At 37.4% G+C, this 18,215-nt stretch overlaps 1 pseudogene; it reads left to right on the forward strand.

Moving 5' to 3' along the window:
* The window catches only part of LOC109701689 (large ribosomal subunit protein uL15 pseudogene), a 92,535-nt pseudogene extending 74,563 nt beyond the window's left edge, over nt 1-17,972 (forward strand).
* The last annotated feature ends 243 nt before the right edge of the window (nt 17,973-18,215 follow it).

Genomic DNA, 18,215 nt, shown 5'->3' on the forward strand with positions numbered 1-18,215 from the left:
TTGGTTATAGTTATGTGGCTTCATATCTGGGTCCTCTATTCTGTTCCACTGGTCTTCATGTCTGTTTTTGTGCCAGTACCATGCTGTTTTTATTGTTATTGCTTTGTAATATAGTTTGAAGTCAGGTATTGTGATACCTCCAGCATTGTTCTTTTGACTGAGTATTGCCTTGGCTATTCGTGGCCTCTTGTGTTTCTATATAAGTTTAACAGTAGATTTTTCAATCTCTTTAATGAATGTCATTGGAATTTTGATGGGAATTGCATTAAACGTGTAGATTACTTTTGGGAGTATGGACATTTTTACTATGTTGATTCTACCAATCCATGAGCATGGGAGATCTCTCCACTTTCTATAGTCTTCCTCAATCTCTTTCTTCAGAAGTGTATAGTTTTCCTTGTAGAGGTCTTTCACATCTTTTGTTAGGTTTACACCTAGGTATTTGATTTTTTTTTGAGGCTATTGTAAATGGAATTGTTTTCATAAATTCTTTTTCAGTTTGCTCATTGTTAGTGTATAGAAATGCTAATGATTTTTCTATGTTGATTTTATATCCTGCTACCTTGCTATAGCTATTGATGATATTTTACAAATATCTGGGGCTGACTGTTAGAAATTTATCTTTGAGGAGAAACTCTCTCACCTGTGACTCTGGGTCCATGGTGGTATGCTTTCTGAGAGCGTCCTTAAGATGCTGTAGAAAGGTAACAGGATTTTTTTTTTAAAGTTGTAGCTGTAAAGTAAAGTTGTTATTTCACATTGACACCTGACACTCTGGACAGCAAGTCTCTGAACGGTTCTGGGACTCAGTTTCCTCACTTGAAGAATGAGGGATCTGGTCTAGGTTAAATTACATTTTTCTACTATGAGATGGCTGAAGTGAGATTAATGCCACTTACCTTCTTTACTATTTTTTTTTTTTTAGTAATACTAGGGAATTGAACCCAGAGCTTTGCACATGCTGGGCAGACATTCTCCCATTGAACTACTTCCTCAGCCCCAAATATTATTATTATTTCTTACTTTGGCTGTACTGGACTTGAACTCAGGACTTTATGCTTATAAAGCAGCACTCTACTGCTTGAGCCACATAATCATTTCCAACCTGAGTGGCCTGGGCCAGAACCCATTGCTACTCTAATGAGATAAGAGTCTGGTCTGGTAGAAGCATAATATCCTTTCACGTCAGTTGAAAGGTTTGGATCACAGAGATAAAGACTTGAATGTATTTGTCTGGGCATCAGTACAGCTGTTTAGATGTTTTTAAATTTTCCTTAGATCTGATAACTGGAAGGGGACATAAAACTTGCCCTCTTCCTACCATTGCCTGTTGAAGAGGGAAGCACTTGTTTAGAGGTTCTGAGTACTGGGGTGGCTTAGAGGGTAGAAATTTGTATAGGGGACCTCAGTTTACTTTTACTTTTATAGAAAAGGTCTAATTGGAAATTCTAAATGAGAAATTTAGAGACCACAGTAATGTCTATTTAGTTATTTCTGGAAATATAACCTTGAGCGAACAATTGACTTACAAGGGTCTGATGCCCTGCGGTGTGAGATGGGTCTAGGAGCAGGACTTGTGCAAGGCGCCACTCCCTCTACACACACCTGGGACCCTGACTGCCTAGACCTGATCCTGTGGCCTGTCACCCCTCCCCCCTTCCTGTGTGCTCTGAGTGTGTTTATTCTAGGGGAAGTGGCAGTGGGCTGCAGCCATCTCCACATGTGGCTGGCAGCCCAGGATTTGCTGGGTTCTCTCTATGGATTTTCTTAGCTATGGCAGGCGTTTTTGCTGTGTCCAGAAGCCGGCATCCTGTGCACAGGTGCACCTGTTTGATTTTCCTCCTCCCCTTGTGGGGGCAGAGTTACAGCATGAGTGTGGCAGCTGCAGTTTTTTGTAAGTGCTTTTATAAAGCAGCTGACTTAAAGTTATTTAAGACTGAGAGGCCTGGCAAACTAGTTGGAATAATTTAAGTCATAAGGTACCATGCTGCAAGTTTTTCATGGGAGGCAGGGTCCCAGTAAGCCCAGGGAGGGGAAGGCAGACAGAGACAAAGGACATGTGGTGAGACCATGGAGGAGGCAGAAAAGGTGAGCTGATATCTTAGGTAAGGGAGGGGAAGCCAGAGTCTGGAGGCATGACACACGCTTAAGGGATTAGCCATCACCTGTGTCTCTAGGTTGCTCCCATTGATTGGTACTGGCATGCTTTCAGCAAAAACGAAACCTCCACTCTCCAGTGGCCAAATAAATCTGGGGCTTGGTCTCAGCCCACAGGAAGGGAGCATGAGCTCTCTCAGAGCTGGAACCACCTTGAGGCCAGAATTGGCAAGGAGTGGCTTGCTTAGCTCCATGATGGGGAAAGGTTTTCAGGAAGATAGGAGGAGATAGGTATGGTAAGCAGTGCAAGAAGTCTGTTTACATGGGGAAGGAGGAGGTTTGGGAGAGGAATTGGCTGATTTAGAAACTGGTTTACAGGCTGATAGAATCTGCATAGGGGAACAGAAAGTACAGAGGGAGCATTTGAAGTCAGAGAGCCGGATTTAGATGGAGGTATGAAAAGGCTTGGACATAATGGAATCTCTCCCCATCATCCCGATTGCTCACAGTAGTTATTATGTCCCATAAAATGTTGGAATCTAAAGACCCAAAAAGGGGCCAGTGACTTTGGTTGTCTAAAGGATAAATGGGCCAGATTTGAGTGCAAAAGTGGATTAAATTTTTTGGTTTTTTATCTGGGGTTAAACCCAAGGTGTCTAAATTATTGAGGAGGCATCTCAGTAGGGAGATGGCAAAGAGAACGTAGAGGCCCCCATTGTGGGACCTGGTCCTGGAGGGCTATACTGGGAGGATATTATGAATTGTGGAGCGTCCCTGTGTGACTCAAATACCTGAGAACAGCACAAGGTGCACGAGAAACAGTCATCACTGAGTTCTAGTGGCATGCAAGGCCAAAGGGCCTGGGGCTATGGGTCACCTGGTGCCAGGCTTTTTGGATGGGGGTCTCTGAGATCCATGACAAAATAGACCCAAGCCTGATAAGAGGAAAGGGAACCCCTCTACCATCTGAGCCCCAGAGATAGCCAAACAGGGAAAATGCTCAAACCCCAGAGACACCAAAAGGAGAGATAGCAAAGGGAGCCCAAGAAGTGTATGTGGACTCACCAAAGAATGTCCGGTGTTGGATGCAAGTGGGGCGATCGGGAGGATGAGTCCTGGCCAGTCACATCCTCAGGGTGGTCATGGGGTGAGTTGGAATCGGGGTCCCACCAGGATTAGTGGGGAAACCTGCCCCGAGTCATGGCACCAAATGTTGGAAATGTAGGCCCCAAAATGACCACGTGGAGAAGAGTGATCTGGCCAAGAGATTCTTTATTGCCAGGTGGGAGAGAGAGAGAGCCAACAGACAGAGAGAGAGAAAGGCAGGGGCTTAAATACCCCTCAGTGAGACTCAGCATGATCTGATTGGTTAGGATCTTATGGTTCATGCTGATTGGAGGTTGGAGCAGAAGGAGGATTCAAGCTAGACTTGAGGCAGGACTGTGATCCTGGAAAACAGAAGCTTAAGGGTACAGTAAGAACCGAAACCTATTGGTGCCATTATTGCCAATATGTTTGATTTTCACTCTTTAGGAGCATTGTATAGAACACCCTTCAATTTGAGATCAGCCAAAGCATTCTTACATTTAGACTGGTGCTATGAATTTTAGGAAGACACTGATCCTGGAGGTGAAAGGCAGTTCACACCACATCATGTCAGGGTCTCATGGTAGCAACATAAGGTTGCATGATTGCTGTTAACTTTGATTACTTATTTAAAGCACGATTTGCCAGTCCTCCCTTCTGCAAAAATACTATTTGCCCTACCATAATTTTTTCACTGGTAAAAAAGTCCAGCTTCTACCCAAATATGTAAAGTTAAAATCCTGCTGCTAGGAGGGGAAGGGTCAACTTTTATTTTTTGAGATTCTTCTTGCAATTTATTCAATAATCTATGTCTATAAGTATAGATTCATACATATTATAGTCAAACACTGGGTTATTTTGCTGTTCAAATTGCTCCAACTTCAGCTGCAGAGGGCTCTTTCAGGTTGACTCCTGCATGCTTTTGCTGTGACCTTAGTCTTTAGTTTTGAGGACTTCTGTATTTTCTAATATTGTCAAATGCTCCAGGCTCATCATGTATTTTACCTGCCACCACTCTAGATCAGCCACTCTCCAAAGAGTAATTTTTTGCATTGCAGAATGTGTTTAGATTCCATGGTTTAGGTTCTAGTTTGCTCATAACCTGTTTTTGTGGTTAAACTGGTATCTGCTGCCTCAACATTCTCTTTTATACAACCATTATTTTAGCAGCTGTTTGCACTGGAGAAAAAAAAATAAACAAGAAAAACTATGGATTATAAGTTTGTCTCCTATTTGCCTTGATTCATAGTGGCTACCTGGAAATATGGGCATATATATTTGCCTTGAAATTGGTGAAAATGCATGTTTTCATCTCTTATAACAGTAAAATCTTAAGTTAATAATAGCAAACACTTTGAAAAAGGTGCATTTTATTAGTTTTTGCTTCTAGCTATAAGTTTATTTATTTACTGACCACAATTAGAATGTAACTACCTTGTATAATAAGTAACAAAGGAGCAGTTGAATTTGGCAGTTGAGCAACAAGAAGGTTCTTGTTTATTAAAGGTTTATTGTAAATAAACCTTTATTTTGTTTATTAAGGGTTTATTAAAAATTTCTTGAATATCTCATGATTGCAAAATATCTATTGCAAGACATAGCTACATATCCTCAAATTACTACCTTTAAGAGCATAAAAAATGTTGCATTTCTCCTTGAGCATTGTTGCTCTTAATCAGGAAAAGAATAATTTCCAGAAGTGTGCAGGAGAATTATCCTTAAGCCTCACTGGGCAGAATGGTGTTCTTAAATCAAAAGTCAACAATATTAGGATCTTTAATCCTTTTGAAATGATACTTGTACAAGGTGAAAGACATGGATCTAGATTCAGCTTTTTGCAGGCAGATATCCAGTGTTTCAGCAACATTTGTTGAAGAAGCTGTTTTTTCTCTATAATGTATTTTTGGCAACTTTGTCAAAAAATCAGGTGGGCATACCTGCATGGATTCATATTTGGGTCTTCTATTCTGTTCCACTGGTCTTCATATCTGTTTGTGTGGTAGTACCATGCTGTTTTTATTTTGATGGTTCTGTAATATAGTTTGAAGTTGGGTAGTGTTTCTCTTTTTTGTTCAGTACTGCCTTGGCTATTCATGTTTTTTTATGCTTCCAAATGAACTTTAAGAGAATTTTTCAATCTCTGTGATGAATGTCATTGGAATTTTGATCGGAAATGAATTGAACATGTAGACTGCTTTTTTCACAAGTTTGATCCTACCAACCCATGAGCAGAGGGTATCTTTCCATCTTCTGTAGTCTTTATTTCTTTTTTCAATGGTTTATAGCTTTCCTTGCAGTGATCTTTCACATCCTTTGTTAAGTTTATTCTTAGGTATTTTATTTTTTGAGGCTATTGTAAATGGAATTATTTTCTTAGGGGGAGTGAATATGGTTCAAATACTGTGTACACATGTATATAAATTGAAAAATGATACCTATTGAAATTATTCCAAGAATGAAAGGCATTTGTTTTTGTGATGAAAAGTCTATCTTTTTTTGTGGTACTTGTGTTTGAACTCAGGGTGTACACCTTAAGCCACTATGCCATTCCTTTTTTTGTGATGGGTTTTTTCAAGATAGGATCTTGTGAACTATTTGCCTGGGCTGGCTTTGAACCTTGATCCTCCTGATATCTGCCTCCAAAGTAGCTAGGATTACAGGTGAGAGCCACTGGTGCCAGGCAGTCTGTCTTCCTTATTTTGTAAATAACACCTAGGACAAGCATAGCTCACTTAATGACTGAAAATCTGAAGTGAAACAGCATGCAGTCACAAATCTTAATCTAATGCAGGTAGCTGATTGACCTTGGCCAGGTTAACCAGTCTTGTCTTGATGTCTTCATCAGAAAAGTGTGGAAAATAATAATAAACTTTTGGTTTACTAGTATTATAACATGATTTAATATAGGCTGGGATAAGTTCCTAGAACAGTGTAAAAGTTATAGTAGTAGTTTTTATTACAGTTATAATTATTCCTTTGGGTAGTAGAAAAAAGATGTTTTTGTTTTAAAAGTTTTCATTCCAATAAAATATATAGAAAATATTAAAGTATGAACAAAGAAATATGAAAGACAAAACTGAGAATTTATTCATTTGTCTTAGAGTGAGGTGAAAGATGCTTCTTCAATTTTTGGAAAATTATTTCATTGTCAACATGTGAAGAAAATATTTTTGAACTATCAGTTGAAAGAAAGGTTATTTTCTATCTTCTTAGGTTGGGAATCTAATGGGAGGTTGTATATTGAGGTATTATTGATCATGTCAGTGGAGGAGCTTTGGCTGTGGCAATAATAAGGGCAGAAAGCCCACCTAGCTTCCTAGAAAGTGCCCAAGGGCAAGCTCTCTGATCACCCTATCATCGATCTGGGTTTTTGTGTTTCAATTACTCAAAACCAAAGAACAATACTCTTGAATGTTGGGTATATTGGAGTATGCTGATAGTAATACTTGAGTTTTTGAGCAGCCAGTGTTTTGAGCTCTACTGTCATAAAGTTCCCAATTATTAAAATTGATCTACAAAAATAAAATTTTAATTTGCAGGAAATATTGAAGGACTGACTTCCTGTTCTCCAAAAGGCATCATTTAGTTCTCTAAAGGAAAAATAATATGTTCTTACTAAATAAAAGTGTAAAGTATGAATTTATAAGATAGCTCATGATGGTTTTGGTATTTTCTTCAATAATATGCGTATTTATTCAACATGTTTTTTATATATGCATATACTTAGATGCATACACATGTATACAGGCCCAAAATGACATATGACTTTATAGTAGTTATATTCATACTAGTCCCAGATTGGAAACAACACATATGCTTATCAACAAGTGAAAACACAAAAAATTGTGATATATTCATTCAATCACATAAATGTTAAAATAACAAAACAGGTGAGGTAGTGTACACCTGTAATGCAAACAAGCAATTCAGGCACTAGAGGAAGGAAGAGTGTGAGTTGAAGTTCAGTGTGTTCAGATTGTGAGTTGAAAGTAGCATCTCAAAAACAAAATAAAAGCAAAAGCAAAATAAAAAGGCTGGGGGCATAGCTCAAGTGTGATGCTTGAGGCCCTAGATTCATTCCCAAATACTGCAAAAAAAAAAAAAAGGTATTTTTACACATAATAGAGTGGCAAATTTTTTTTGTTTTATTATTCATATGTGCATACAAGGCTTGGGTCATTTCTCCCCCCTGCCTCCATCCCTCCCTTACCACCCACTCCGCCCCATCCCTCTCCCCCCCCAACCCCTCAATACCCAGCAGAAACTATTTTGCCCTTATCTCTAATTTTGTTGAAGAGAGAATATAAGCAATAATAGGAAGGAACAAGGGGTTCTGCTGGTTGAGATAAGGATAGCTATACAGGGCATTGACTCACATTGATTTCCTGTGCGTGGGTGTTACCTTCTAGGTTAATTCTTTTTGATCTAACCTTTTCTCTAGTTCCTGGTCCCCTTTCCCTATTGGCCTCAGCTGCTTTAAGGTATCTGCTTTAGTTTCTCTGCGTTAAGGGCAACAAATGCTAGCTAGTTTTTTAGGTGTCTTACCTATCCTCACCCCTCCCTTGTGTGCTCTCGCTTTTATCATGTGCTCAAAGTCCAATCCCCTTGTTGTGTTTACCCTTGATCTAATGTCCACATATGAGGGAGAACTTATGATTTTTGGTCTTTTGGGCCAGGCTAACCTCATAGAGTGGCAAGTTTTATAAATACTTTGTTGCATGAATTAAATCAGACACAGAAGAGTTCATAGTATCCGATCTGATTTTAGCAAAGGTCATGAAAACTAATTTTTAGGCTTAGAAAACTGGGGGTTACCTCAGTGGAGGAAAGCAGCACCAGAGACTAATGAGATGGCAGAAGTATTCTACATTTTGGTATCCATATATGTGTATAAACTTTCTAAAAAATCATCAGGCTGCATATTTTTGATTGATTTCATTTATGCACTTTATGGTGTGTACATGTGAGAATATGTGCATTTTTGTTTATATAAATTTAAAGAATTTTTTTGTGAACAGTTTTTAAGTACAGAGATTGGAATGGTAAGATATCATGAACCATTAATCAGACCGGAGAGAAGGTCAGACAAGAATGAGTTGTACATAAAATATTGGAGTCTTGCTTAATTCTGAACACATAAATATTTTTTGCTTATTTGCTTATTTACTCAAATTTGAGTTGCTATTCTGTATGTTAATTTGCAAAGTCTACAAACCTTGGCCTGAGATGAAGCCTGGGGTAAGCAATATTCTATGTGTATTATCTTGACTTCCATTGTCATTGCCAGATAAATCCCTATAGATTGACTTTTCCATGATCCAAATAAAACTTGCTAATGTTAAACAGAAAGAAGTCTATCCTTTTGTGAGATTTAATTCATTCAATCTAGACTTTTTATTCTATGGAATTAAGAAAGAACAGAAACTCAGAATAAGGAAACCTCTTTACAAACAAAATTGAAATACAATGCTGCCCATTCAAGCTGGCACCATGGGTGTGAGTGCCATTGCTAAGCCCTGCAGGAAGAATAGGCAGTGCCAACAGATGGCCACACTCTTATCAAGATTGATCTTGCCTTTCTGGTACCAGGCTTCTACTTCAGATTTGCCAAGAATGGTCAACATGCCGTTTGTTAATTGCTGGCAGGGACTACTCAATGACTTTATAGCCCATCTCACAGTGGGCTTTTGATTAAGGAAAGCATGCAGCTCCCAGCTCCAGCCTGACAGCCTTCAACACAGGACACTTCTAATATTACAAGCGTGGTAGGTGGTAAGCAGGAGTTATTTCTGGCCCTGTGCCTATGACTGTAAAGCTTGTATCGAGTGGCTTTTAAGTGGCTACTTTTCCATCAAGTAGGGCAAATTAAAGCAGGCAGTGGATGGCTAATGGGATGTTAGTATGGGAAAAGTGTAGTTGTTTTTGTCAGTTTGGGGGTCAGGGAGGGGAAGAAAGCATGTGCATTACTGGACAACAGCATGGCATCATCTACTTCTCAGTAGGAACAGTTTGAAATCAGGTATTGGCAGATGGTGGTTTCCCAGGATAGCATTAGGCACCTTTCATAAGTAGAGAGATTTGCAGGTTGTTTAAAAGGTATTCAAGTCTCTAGCATCTTGTACATGAGGAGTTGTGAAAATAATTTGAAGAGAATTAGTTAACATGTCTTTATAAACAGACACTGAATGGTAACCTAATTCTTGACCCCAAAAGTATCTGTTCTGTAGCTTCTTCTTGCAATTATGGCTTCTGGAAAGAATAACAGAGTTTATTATCAAAAGCCCTATGTCAAGGTATACATAGGCAAACTAACAGGAGAAACATGGTGCCTTGATTTTAACTTAAAGTAACTATATGCGACAGAGAAAGCTCAGGCATGCAATAAATTGTTAAAAATTTTAAGTCATAAACACAAAGGCTTGGAATGAATATTTAGGAGGTACCATATCTTTAAACAAATTCATAAATTTAGAGAAATTACATTAGCTTTTTTTCCCTGAAATTAAAAATTTTTGTATATTTACAATAGAAAATTTGGAAAAGATGAGTAAAATGCAGAAGAAAATTGTCACCTAACCAAACCATTCAAATAACTACTGTCTGTGAGTTTCCTTCAGATTAATTCTTTTTATTTGAGACTTGGTCTTGCTATGGCGCTGAAGCTGACCTGACACTCAGGATCGTAATGCTTTAGTCTCACTAGACACTCGTGTTGGGATTAACAGGCTACCATCTCTTAACAAAAAACATCTGGCCAGATTATGCTTATGTCAATAATTTACATGGATTTATATGATTCTCTTTCGCTTCTATAGAAAATATCACAAGAATGGGACTGAGTTAGAAAGGAGAAAAATGGAGGGAATAAACCAATTTGGGATATAATATATATGTGCATAGAAATGTCATAATGAAACTCCCTGTACAGGTATCTTAAACAAACAAAAATGTCTTATTTTTCAAAAGTGGAGGACAGGAAGGTAAAACATGTCCCATTTAGGGGTTGGTACCAGTGGGAGAGAGGAAGATATAAAAGAAAGGTGTAAAAGGGTGAATGTGGTGTAAACATTATGTACTCATGTATGAAAATGGAGAAACGAGACATACTGAAACTATTCTAAGAAAGTGGGGGAGGAAAGATAAAGGAGAAAGATGAGGGGTGAATTTTACTAAGGTATTTTTTAAGCACTTTTGTAAATGTCACATTGTACTCCCAGTACAATAGTAATATGATAATAAAAAAGAAAATATCTCAAAATATTCACAGCACTCTGTAGAATGGAGTGTTACTTGTAGAATTTAGTATTAAAGCCAAAATGAAAGTTCTTTTTCACTTTTCTATTATTCAGTAGGAATGAAGAGTTAGCAGCCTTAGAAAAATATTTCATACATATATGTTGTTGACGTGTGTTTCAGCTTTTTATTCTCTGAGGTGAATATCAATTCTTAAAGACTGAAAATACCAGGCCCTCAGTAATTATTTAATGAAGTGAGTTTATCATATTTCTGCTTTTACTTATCTTATAAGCCCTGGTGTTTATCACTCTTTCAATAACTATCAACCATCTATTCACAAAATAAACCAGGTTGATTTCTTTAGCTTTTCATCACATTCGATTTTCTCCCAGTTTAGATGCTCCTCTCCTCTAAATAGATCCCCTCCTACTCTTTGGCAGTACTTATTGTGGGCTTTGATAACTCTCCCTTGGAGTTGCTATCATTAAAACAACTGCTTTTCAACTGAGGCCAATAGGAAAAGGGGACCAGGAACTAGAGAAAAGGTTAGATCAAAAAGAATTAACAGAGAAGGTAACACACATGCACAGGAAATCAATGTGAGTCAATGCCCTGTATAGCTATCCTTATCTCAACCAGCAAAAACCCTTGTTCCTTCCTATTATTGCTTATACTCTCTCTACAACAAAATTAGAAATAAGGGCAAAATAGTTTCTGCTGGATATTGGGGGGGTGGGGGAGAGAGGGAGGGGGTGGAGTGGGTGGTAAGGGAGGGGGTGGGGGCAGGGGGGAGAAATGACCCAAGCCTTGTATGCACATATGAATAATAAAAGAAAAAAAAAAACCAACACAACTGCTTTTGCTACTCAGGAGCCAATCATTCCAGCTTTGCCATCTACCCAAGATCTCACACACAAACTCATACACACAGAGCTGTCTGTTTTCTCTTTGATAAATAAATCTCAATGTGTACTTTCAATCCTAAAACTGGTCTCTAGTTCTTTGTGTTGCCAGTAACTTTCAGGATGTTTCTAGACTTCTCAGGTAAATATACAAGATTCTTGAGGATTTGGTGCAGCCTTATTTGCTGCCTATTCCTCCTCCTAGAGCTCCCTCTAGCTATAGCCTTTGTGCTTCCTCTGACCTTCCTTCTGCCTGGTATGGTCCTTCACTGTGTCCACTTATTTCCTATTATGTTTCAGAACACAACTCAGGTGTTAGGTTGATGAAAAACGTCCTTTATTTTATAAGTTCTAATTAATCAACCACCTCACCCTTGATTATTATCCTCCACAGAGACATCAATTTCACAGAGATGTTAATATCCAGTAGTGACTGAAAATTGTAAAATAGTGCCAGTCATTTTGCAAGAACTTGATACAAGGTGAGAAAATGAAAGGTAGTATGCATAGAATAGGTAGTTGAAAGTATACTATAGCTACAGGATTTGTCAAATAATTTTTAGGAAGCTATCATTTCTGGAAGGACTTGGACAAATGTCACAACTAAAAGCCACTAAAACATGCTGGATAAATATTTTGAAAAAATAAATCCTCTTATATGTAGGCATGAGAAATATAGATATTTAAGTGGAAAAAATGAAATTAAGTTTCTTCTTCAGGCCATACATGTAAGTCAAAGTAAAATTTAGATGTAAACTTAAAAAGCACATTTAAAGCTTTAAATTTTAGCTTTGAAGGGTGGGAAAACATCCAAGAAGCATGGTACCAAAGGAAAACTGATATGAATTTGAGAACATCAAAATTATAACCTATCTCTCAAATTGTATCTTTAAATGAGAAAGTGACAAGCAAAGACTAGGAGAATATTTTGAGTTATACAACTCAAAATTTAGTCCCTATAACATACAAAGAACATAATATAATACTAAGAAAATATAACTTATCCTAAACCACAATTGACAAAAAAAATATGAATTGGGACCTGCATTTTGAAGAAGAAGGAAACACATATTAATGACTTATAAACACTGCTCATACACACAACACACACATGCACATACACACTTAATTACAGAGCTCAAATCGAACAGACCGGCAAACACTGAAATGTCTAAAAATGTTACATGTTAGTTGTGATATGGAAGAATAAGAATAATATTTTTCCTAAGAGTCACAGAACAAAGTTAACTAAAATGACCATATTGCAGTGAATTGAACAGAAAATGTCTTGAATAAGTTTACATGATCATTGATTTAGAAATTCAATCCCCTTTAACTTCTCCTTAAGAAACTTGTCCACATGTACATAAAGAGACATGTACCAAGATGTTCATAGAAATGATTTTTATTTACCCCCATATGCACTGTACAGAATTAAAAGTTAATGAATTAATACAATTTGAGTTATCTTCAAAATATAATATCAAGAGAAAAATATGATGCAGGAGGCAATATCCAATATGCTATCGTTTATATAAACCTTAAAGTATGCAAAATTATACTATGTATTATTTGAGATAATATAATATAGTAACATACTTGGAAATGATACACAAAATGAATTTTCAGTATTTGGTTTCAACAGAGAAGAATCAGGTTAGATGTTATTAGAGGTCTGCACAATCTTTAAAATGTGTTTTGTTGGCTGGTCCGAAAGCAGTGGTGTTCACAACTAAAATGTGTTTTGTTAAACTTGGTTTCAGATGCATAAGTGTGTGTTATATGATTGTATTTTTATATCTCTCTTAGTACATCAGAAATATTTTATAATAATATTCAACACTGTTTTGTTGAGGTGACCCTCAGTAAAAGTCTGGCTTATTGAATACTAATAATGGGGTATAGTTTGGGAGAAATTTCAGTGTATTTTTGTTTACTTTTCAACATTGGCCTTATTTTTATGAATTCAAATCTGCTCATGTATTTTCCTTTTTACTCACTTTTCTTAAAGAATATTTTGCTGATGTGCTCTCTGCAAAGCAATTTCCTGAAAGAATCAATTTACTTTGTTTCCACTCACGTTTCTTCAATGATGACTTGCCCTCACATGGAGGACCTGGAGAGAGTCAAGGAGGATGTCAGTCATAGGCTGATTAGCATGAACTTCTTTGAGTGATGCATAATCTCTGACAACTATGGTAGGAACTGACTCTTCTAAGAATATCCAGAGGACAGGCACCTACAGCTGTCATCTGCCACCTCTAATTTATTAACTGACTTATAGCCTGCTTTCATAGGCATTTGTTAACCTTAACTTTTAAAGCTTAATATTGTTATTTCAATAAAGTGCCTTGACCCATCCCTTACTCCAAGTAAAGAAATCAATAAAAAATATTTTTAGTGCCAAGCAAAAACGTAAGAAGTGCTGAGAGCACTGGAACCTCAAAGAACACAGGTCACAAGGGACCCATTTGTGTAAATTGTTGCAATACTATTCATGTGTGCATTAATTACTTCCTGATATTTGAAAAATCACTTGATATCTTAGCAAAATAAATGTCATTCTTACGACATTTACTTGCTCAGATCTGCCTGGATTGTCCAGAAAATCTGCTTAGAACATGATAACATGGAATACTTATTTTGATTGGACATTGAGTAAAATTACAGAAAGTTTTTCAGGTATATTTGCTCTATTCCAAAAGTTGATAAACTTTTTTATAAAGGTACAGAAAAAATATAGTTTTGTGGGCCAAGAAGTTACATAGATGATATTAATGTTGTTACCTATGTTATTTTTATGTAATCTAACCATTTACAAATATAAAGAACATTCTTAAATTATGGACCATTATAAAAAATAATGGGAGGGTAAATTGAGTATATTAGTAAGATACATGATAACCGAGTGACTCTTCAAGTTCATTTTCTAGTTTTTATTAGAAATAACTACCTACACAACTGCAGGTCTCAAGAACACTATGGTGCAGCTATAGACAATGGAGATGTGTTTCTTGGTTTTTCCTCAGACCCTTCTGATATCCTCTGCTAAGTCCAATACAGCCTCAATGTCTTCATCTAACCATAGACTTCTGTTTCACACCTCTTGTATTCATTATTGCTTCTTTCTCAGCTGAAGCAAAAATCTTAAAAGCACTTAGAAGTGATTCATATTGTAGAAACACAGATAATATCGTATGATTATATTTCATATAGAGATGTTAAAAGCATGAAATAGAAATTAGTGATGTTTAGCTGGGTGACAATGTGTGGCTGATTCTGGAAAAGGCTCACCTGAGCAGCACTAATGGCTTGCTCAGACTGGTCTGTTTCACAGGGAAAAAAAATGTTTATTGCTTTCAACTTAGAAATTAAAGTAGTTTACATGAAAATGTGTTTCCCTGTATATACTTGCAAGTCACTGAGGATGTCTGAATGACTTTTTGGGAAACACATTGAGGATTACTGTATTGGTCAAATGTGTTCCTTCACTATTCTTACTAAATAAGTCTGTTGCTTATTTTTTATTCCTGAGGATATTGGAACAGCATTGAAGAGATCTGACTATTAAAATGTGCAAATAAATTGCACATTTCTCTCATTTATGTGTTAGGAGTTGCCAAGATGTCAGGCAAAGCCCAGGTGTTTACCACACAGTGAGCCTTAGATAAATCATTCCACAGAGAAAGAAGAAGGATGGTGAGAGGATGTTAAGAGAAGAGCTAGGACAGTCTAGAGTGTGAATGTAAAGGTGTTTCTGAGAAAAGTTCTGGAAAAGGTATCAGTGACTGCCTTGCTTGATAGATTTAGTTACATTAAGTTCTCAAGTGTAACACTGAGTGATCTAAATAGGAAGAGAATATAAAAATGCATGAACAGGTAGACAATTCACACATAAGATATTTTATTTTTTTATTGTTGTGTGAGGTGGAGATAGACTGTGGCATTTATAAAAGTTCTTACAATGTATCAAATATATCATACTTGATTTCATCTCCTCCATTGTTCGCCTTTATCTCACCCTCATTCCTGGAATGGTTTCAACAGGTATCAGTTTTCATGTATATACACATTTTTTTGTACTATATTCATCCTACTATCCTTTTTCCCTACCACCTTCCCCTTCCCACTGGTACCAACCCCTGCCTGAGCAGGACCTGTTCAGCTCTCGTATTCTCTGATTTTTTAGAAGAAAAAAAGAAAGAAATGACATTTTTTGCTTGTATGAGATAAAGATAGCTACACAGGGAGTTTCCTTGTGATACTTCCATGTATATATGTATTATAACCCCAATTATTTCATATCTATTTTTATTTATTCGACCTTCATTTCTTTCTTACGGTGGTTTCAGCCAGTTTAAGAATTCTGTGTTCATTAACCAGGTTAAGATTCCACTGCACTTCTGTTAGAATATTACCATGAAGAACACTACCAACAACAAATATGGGCAAAGATGTGGAAAAAGGAACCCTCATATACTTTTGGTGGGAATGTAAATTAGTACAACCACTTTGGAAAATGGTATGGAGGCTCCTCAAAAAACTAAAACTAGAACTGCCATATAATCCAGTAATATCACTCCTAAGGATATACCCAAAGAAGTGTGAGTCAGATTACAATAAAGGCACCAGCATACCTGTGTTTATTGCAGCATTATTCACAATAGCTAAGCTATGAAAACAGCCAAGATGCCTCATTACTGACGAATGGTTTAACCAAATGTGGCATTTATATACAATGTAATTTTACTCAGACACAAAGAATGAAATTTTGTCATTCTCAGGTAAATGGATCAAACACATGATTTGTTAATAATCAGCATATTGGGAAATGTACTTCTCAATTTCATTAACAAAATAGGAAATTTAAATTAAAACATCAATGATGTCTATTTTCTGCCCAGAGTACTGACAAAAGTTGGCACAATTAATGCCATCTTAGGTTTGCCATTATGTGGAAAGCTGACTATCAGAAATTTACAGATCTTAAACTACTGAAAAGTTTTGGAAAGTTAACCTGTTACCATTTTTTTAAATGCATATGTTCTTTTTATCTTTGTTTTGATATGAATGAGAAAAAATTTCAATTGGATAAATTCTTGTATGGTATAAAAAGTGAAGTGTTTCTGGTTCAGTTTGATTCAGGACCCAAACAATATCAATAGTGTACAATTTATTCCAGAACAAGGTGATATTACTGGAGCTTACCTTTTAGAATCTTCATAACACGTAAGAAAGAGGTTTGCCCTCTGTTTTGAGAAATCTCAGTGAAAGTCTCAGAGGCTCTCATGACTCTGATGAGTTCCCAGAGCCATATTGTGACAAATCTCTGTGACTAGGACAATGATGTGTGTTCATAAAGTTCTCAATGTGCATCACATTTGACCTGGAGTAGAACGAACTCCACATGAACTCTGCCAAAAAAAAAAAAATGCTTTCCCAGAAAGATATTAAGGTATTGTTGTTAAAAAGTTGAATGATAATTTCCTAAAAAGAAGTTTTTTCCTACTGTTCTTTTATGTATGCAGCCTTACTTTCTAGCTCTGTTATAGTATTTAAATATCAATTGCTAAAAAAATACATGAATAAGGATATTTACTATAATTTTGTTTCATATATCTTGAATAAGACCAGAACCATGAGAGATACATGGTTGACTACATTTTGGTACATAAATACTAGGGAAAATGATATAGGTAGTTAATAATAAAATAATAAAATATGGAAGTCCTAAAAATATTAAGTGAGAAAAATAAAACACAGAATCATGTGAGGTATTTGATCCCTTTTTCCCCAAATTAAAAGTATAGAAAAGCTTTATATATGTATCAATATTTATTCTTTCCTTGTCTCCGCTTCCATGCTGGCGCAACGCGGAGCCTTGTTACTCTTGCCTCTCAGCCACATTGGCCGGGTCTTCTAGGTTTGCGTGGCCGGCAGCAGGGCAGGATGGGGTGCGTGGATCCGGGACAGGAGGCCGGAGGCTGCGTGTTCCGCCCGGCACTCGGATTTCTGAGCCACGCGGGCCGGGGCGTCCCGGCGCCGCGTAAGGTCGCCGATCCCGGGCTAGGAGTTGACTTAAGCTTGTCGGATGCACCAGAAGTCGAGCCCTTCATTGCAGGGCCCATCAAGCTGACAAGCCTAGCCCCCCCCCACCCCGCCCTTCTTTTTAGGCCTTAGTACTGAGCTCCTTTTCCCACAGCCATCCAGACCGAGGAAGACCCGGAAACTTCGGGGCCACGTGAGCCACGGCCACGGCCGCATCGGCAAGCGCCGGAAGCACCCAGGAGGCCGGGGTAATGCTGGTGGCATGCTTCACCACAGGATCAGCTTCGACAAGTATCATCCAGGTTACTTTGGGAAAGCTGGCATGAGGCATTACCACTTGAAGAGGAACCAGAGCTTCTGCCCAACTGTCAACCTTGATAAATTGTGGACATTGGTCAGTGAGCAGACACGGGAAAATGCTGCCAAAAACAAGACTGGAGTTGCCCCTATCATTGACGTGGTGCGATGGGGCGACTACAAAGTTCTGGGGAAAGGGAAGCTTCCTAAGCAGCCTGTCATCGTGAAGGCCAAGCTCTTCAGCAGAAGAGCTGAGGAGAAGATTAAGGGTGTGTGGTGGGGGGGGCCTGTGTCCTGGTAGCTTGAAGTCACAGAGGGAAGTTCATTAAATGCTAACAAATCTTCAAAAAAAAAAATGTATCAATATTTATATATTTTTAAGACAAAGGGAAAACTCTGGATTGATGCATATCATGGAAGGAGATATGAAAAAATATATGATAGACCCACCTCTTGATTTATTTAGGATTTACTTGACAAGTGACAGACAACATATTTCAAACTGTGATTAAATCCTAAAAAGAACTTTATGAATTTGAAATGTGGAGG

The sequence above is a fragment of the Castor canadensis genome, chromosome 5 (genome assembly GCF_047511655.1).
Source record: "Castor canadensis chromosome 5, mCasCan1.hap1v2, whole genome shotgun sequence".
In the NCBI taxonomy this organism is placed as follows: domain Eukaryota; kingdom Metazoa; phylum Chordata; class Mammalia; order Rodentia; family Castoridae; genus Castor; species Castor canadensis.